Here is a 5,729-nt window from a genome sequence, read left to right on the forward strand (position 1 = left end):
AAACTTCTAAGTTTGGTGTCTTGCATGCATTGTTTATTTGATTTTAGTTGCATTTTGATTATTCCTCATCATTAAAAATTCAAAAAAATTCTTAATTTGTGTCTCTTCAAGTCAATAATACAGAGAATTAAAGATTCAGAACATACAGCAGAGGAATTACACAGAAAAAGCTGGGCGTTCAAAATGCCCAGTGAGGAAGGAAAACTGGCGTTTAAACGCCAGCCAGGGTACCTGGCTGGGCGTTTAACGCCCAAAAGGGTTGCATTTTGGGCGTTAAACGCCAAAATGGATACCATTCTGGGCGTTTAACGCCAGGATGGCACAAGAGGGAAGATTTTGTTTTTAATTCAAATTTTTTTCAAGTTTCCATAATTTTTCAAAATCAAATCTTTTTCAAATCATATCTTTTCAATCATATATTTTCAAAATCAATTTCTTTCCATTTTCAAAAATACTTGCTAACAATGAATGATTTGATTCAACATTTCAAAATATGTTTCCTTTTCTGTTGAGAAAGGTTTAATGTCTGAATCATATCTTTTAAATCTCTTGTTAGCCAAGTCATTAATTTTAAAAATTAAATCTTTTTAAATTGTTTTTGAATCATATCTTTTTAATCACATCTTTTTCAAAATAGTTTCAATCATATCTTTTTGATTTCTAATTTCAAAATCTTTTTCAAAATCACTTTATTTCTTTCCCAACTTTAATTTATGAAAATCATTCATCAAATTTTCAAAATTTCTTTTAATCATTTTAAAATCTTTTATTTTATTTTCGAGTTCCTCCCCTCGTCTCACATCCTTCTATTTAAGGATTGACACTCCTCCACTATCAATAATTCGAACTCTATCCCTCTTGATAAGTTCGAATTCTTCTACCTTCTCCTTCTATTCTTCTTTTCCTCTAACACCTCAAGGAATCTCTATACTGTGACATAGAGGACTCCATACTTTCTTGTTCTCTTCTCTTTCATATGAGCTGGAACAAAGACAAAAGCATTCTTGTTGAGGCTGATCCTGAACCTGAAAGGACCTTGAAGTGAAAGCTAAGAGAAGCTAAAGCAATACTCTCTGTAGAGGACCTAACAGAAATCTTCAAACAAGAAGAAGACATGGCAGCTGAAAACAACAACAATGCCAATAATGCAAGGAAGGTGCTGGGTGACTTTACTGCACCTACTCCCGACTTCTATGGGAGAAGCATCTCTATCCCTGCTATTGGAGCAAACAACTTTGAGCTTAAGTCTCAATTAGTTTCTCTAATGCAACAGAATTGCAAGTTCCATGGACTTCCATTGGAAGATCCTCATCAGTTCTTAGCTGAATTCTTGCAGATCTGTGACACTGTCAAGACCAATGGGGTTAACCCTGAGGTCTACAGACTTATGCTATTCCCTTTTGCTGTAAGAGACAGAGCTAGGATATGGTTGGACTCACAACCTAAAGAAAGCCTGAACTCTTGGGAAAAGCTAGTCAATGCCTTCTTGGCAAAGTTCTTTCCACCTCAAAAATTGAGTAAGCTTAGAGTGGAAGTCCAAACCTTCAGATAGAAGGAAGGTGAAACCCTCTATGAAGCTTGGGAAAGATACAAACAATTGATCAGAAAGTGTCCTTTTGACATGCTTTCTGAATGGAGCATCATAGGTATCTTCTATGATGGTCTGTCTGAATTGTCCAAGATGTCATTGGACAACTCTGCTGGAGGATCTCTTCATCTGAAGAAGATTCCTGCAGAAGCTCAAGAACCCATTGAAATGGTTGTAAATAACCAATTCATGTACACTTCTGAAAGGAATCCTGTGAACAATGGGATGAATCAGAAGAAAGGAGTTCTTGAGATTGATACTCTGAATGCCATATTGGCTCAGAACAAAATATTGACTCAGTAAGTCAATATGATTTCTCAAAGTCTGTCTGGAATGCAAGCTGCACCAAGCAGTACTAAGGACGCTTCATCTGAAGAAGAAGCTTATGATCATGAGAACCCTTCAATGGAAGAGGTGAATTACATGGGAGAACCCTATGGAAACACCTATAATCCTTCATGGAGAAATCATCCAAATCTCTCATGGAAGGATCAACAGAGACCTCAACAAGGTTTCAACAACAATAATGGTAGAAGAAACAGGTTTAGCAATGGCAAGCTTTTTCCATCATCTTCTCAGCAACAGACAGAGAATTCTAAGCAGAACTCCTCTGACTTAGCAACTATAGTCTCTGATCTAATCAAAACCACTCAAAGTTTCATGACTGAAACAAGGTCCTCCATTAGAAATTTGGAGGCACAAGTGGGTCAGCTGAGTAAGAAAATTACTGAACTCCCTCCTAGTACTCTTCCAAGCAATACAGAAGAGAATCCAAAAGGAGAGTATAAGGCCATCAACATGGCCGAATTTGGAGAGGAGAAAGAGGCAGTGATCGCCACTGAGGAAGACCTCAATGGACGTCCACTGGCCTCCAATGAGTTTTCTAATGAGGAACCATAGGAATCTGAGGCTCACACTGAGACCATAGAGATTCCATTGGAATTACTTCTGCCATTCATGAGCTCTGATGAGTATTCTTTCTCTGAAGAGGACGATTATGTCACTGAAGAGCAAGTTGCTAAGTACCTTGGAGCAATCATGAAGTTAAATGACAAGTTATTTGGTAATGAGACTTGGGAGGATGAACCCCCTTTGCTCACCAAAGAACTGGATAACTTGACTAGGCAGAGATTACCTCAAAAGAGACAGGACCCTGAGAAGTTCTCAATATCTTGTACATTAGGCACCATGACCTTCGAGAAGGCTCTGTGTGACCTAGGGTCAAGCATAAACCTCATGCCTCTCTCTGTAATAGAGAAGCTAGGGATCTTTGAGGTACAAGCTGCAAGAATCTCATTAGAGATGGCAGACAATTCAAGAAAACAAGCTTATGGACTTGTAGAGGATGTTCTGGTAAAGGTTGAAGACCATTACATCCCTGCTGATTTCATAGTCCTACAGACTGGGAAGTGCATGGATGAATCCATCATCCTTGGCAGACCTTTCCTAGCCACAACAAAGGCTGTGATTGATGTTGACAGAGGAGAATTGATCATTCAAGTGAATGAAGAATCCTTTGTGTTTAAGGCTCAAGGATATCCCTCTGTAACCATGGAGAGGAAGCATGAAGAGCTTCTCTCAAAACAGAGTCAAACAGAGCCCCCACAGTCAAACTCTAAGTTTGGTGTTGGGAGGCCACAACCAAATTCTAAGTTTGGTGTTGAACCCCCACATTCAAACTCTAAGTTTGGTGCTGGGAGGTTCCAACGTTGCTCTGAACATCTGTGTTGCTCCATGAGAGCGCACTGTCAAGATACTGACATTAAAGAAGCGCTTGTTGGGAGGCAACCCAATGTTATATTTATCTATTTTCCATTGTTATTTTATGTTTTCTATAGGTTGATGATCATGTGAAGTCACAAAAACAATTGAAAAAGCAAAAATAGAATGAAAAACAGAAAGAAAAATAGCACACCCTGGAGGAAAAGCTTGCTGGCGTTTAAACGCCAGTAAGGGCAGCAAATGGGCGTTTAACGCCCAGTCTGGCACCATTCTGAGCGTTTAACGCCAGAAAGGGGCACCAGACTGGCGTTTAACGCCAGGAATGGGCAAGAAGCTGGCGTTAAACGCCAGAAATGGGCAGCAGCTCGGCGTTTAACACCAGGATTGGCAGAAAGGGCGTTTTTGCACGCCACTTGGTGCAAGGATGAGCTATCCTTGACACCTCAGGATCTGTGGACCTCACAGGATCCCCACCTACCCCACCACTCTCTCTCTTCTTCACCCATTCACCAATCACCTCAATACCTCTTTCCCAAAAACCCCTCACCTATCAAATCTCACCATTCTCTTCACCACTCACATCCATCCTTCATAAAACCCCACCTACCTTACCATCCAAATTCAAACCACTTTCCCTCCCAAACCCACCCATAATGGCCGAACCCTACCCCTCCCTCCACCCCTATATAAACCCATCTTCACTCCTTCATTTTTACACAACCTAAACACTACTTCTCCCCCTTGGCCGAAACACAAAGCCCCCCTCCATCTCCTATCTTTCTAAGTTTGGTGTGGTAAAAGCGTTGCTTTTTGTTTTTCCATAACCATTTATGGCATCTAAGGCCGGAGAAACCTCTAGAAAGAGGAAAGGGAAGGCAAAAGATTTCACCTCCGAGTTATGGGAGATGGAGAGATTCATCTCAAGGGTGCATCAAGACCACTTCTATGAAGTTGTGACCATGAAGAAGGTGATCCCCGAGGTCCCTTTCAAACTCAAAAAAGAGTGAATATCCAGAGATCCGACATGAGATCCAAAGAAGAGGTTGGAAAGTTCTTACCAACCCCATTCAACAAGTCAAAATCTTAATGGTTCAAGAGTTCTATGCTAATGCATGGATCACCAAGAACCATGATCAAAGTGTGAACCCGGACCCAAATGGTTCAGGAGAAATGCTTAGATTTTAGTCCGGAAAATGTAAGGTTGGCATTCAACTTGCCCATGATGCAAGGAGATGAACACCCCTATACTAGAAGGGTCAACTTTGATCAAAGGTTGGACCAAGTCCTCATAGACATTTGTGAAGAGGGCGCTCAATGGAAGAGAGATTCAAGAGGGAAGCCGGTTCAACTGAGAAGGCATGACCTCAAGCCCGTGGCTAGGGGATGGTTGGAGTTTATCCAACGCTCAATCATTCCCACTAGCAACCGGTCTGAAGCTACTATAGACCGGGCTATCATGATTCATAGCATCATGATTGGAGAGGAAGTAGAAGTTCATGAGGTTATATCCTAAGAACTTTATAAGGTGGCGGACAAGTCCTCTACCTTGGCAAGGTTAGCCTTCCCTCATCTCATTTGTCACCTCTGTAATTCAGTTGGAATTAACATAGAGGAGACATCCTCATTGATGAGGACAAGCCCATCACTAAGAAGAGGATGGAGCAAACAAGAGATCCCACTCATGGACATGAGGAAATTCCTCATCATGAAATCCCTGAGATGCCTCAAGGGATGCACTTTTCTCCACAAAACTATTGGGAGTAAATCAACACCTCCCTAGGAGAATTGAGTTCCAACATGGGACAACTAAGGGTGGAGCACCAAGAACATTCCATCCTCCTCGTTGAAATTAAAGAAGATCAAAGAATCATGAGAGAGGAGCAACAAAGACAAGGAAGAGACATTGAGGATCTCAAGCACTCCATAAGATCTTCAAGAGGAAGAACAAGCCGCCATCACTAAGGTGGACCCGTTCTTTAATCTCCTTGTTCTTTATTTTTCTGTTTTTCGAATTTTTATGCTTATGTTTATCTATGTTTGTGTCTTATTACATGATCATTAGTGTCTTAGTGTCTATGCCTTAAAGTTATGAATGTATGCTTGAACAGTGCATATGTCTTTTGAATTTGTTGTTCAAGAATGTTAAAATTGTTGGCTCTTGAAAGAATGATGAAATAGGAGAAATGTTACTGAGGATCTGAAAAATCATAAAAATGATTCTTGAAGCAAGAAAAAGCAGTGAATTCAAAAAAAAGGGATCCAAGGCTTTGAGCATCAGTGGATAGGAGGGCCTACAGGAATAACATCCTGGCCTAAGCGGCTAAACCAAGCTGTCCCTAACCATGTGCTTGTGGCGTGAAGGTGTCAAGTGAAAACTTGAGACTGAGCGGTTAAACTCGGGATCCAAGGCAAAAAGAGT

At 40.8% G+C, this 5,729-nt stretch overlaps 1 non-coding gene across 1 annotated transcript; it reads right to left on the minus strand.

Moving 5' to 3' along the window:
* Positions 1 to 1,519: 1,519 nt before the first annotated feature.
* Positions 1,520 to 1,627, minus strand: LOC112718649 (small nucleolar RNA R71). Its single transcript, XR_003160980.1, has one exon. It is a non-coding gene; the product is annotated as a small nucleolar RNA R71 (small nucleolar RNA).
* Between the last annotated feature and the right edge of the window lie 4,102 nt (positions 1,628 to 5,729).

Source organism: Arachis hypogaea, chromosome 10 (assembly GCF_003086295.3).
Source record: "Arachis hypogaea cultivar Tifrunner chromosome 10, arahy.Tifrunner.gnm2.J5K5, whole genome shotgun sequence".
Classification (NCBI taxonomy): domain Eukaryota; kingdom Viridiplantae; phylum Streptophyta; class Magnoliopsida; order Fabales; family Fabaceae; genus Arachis; species Arachis hypogaea.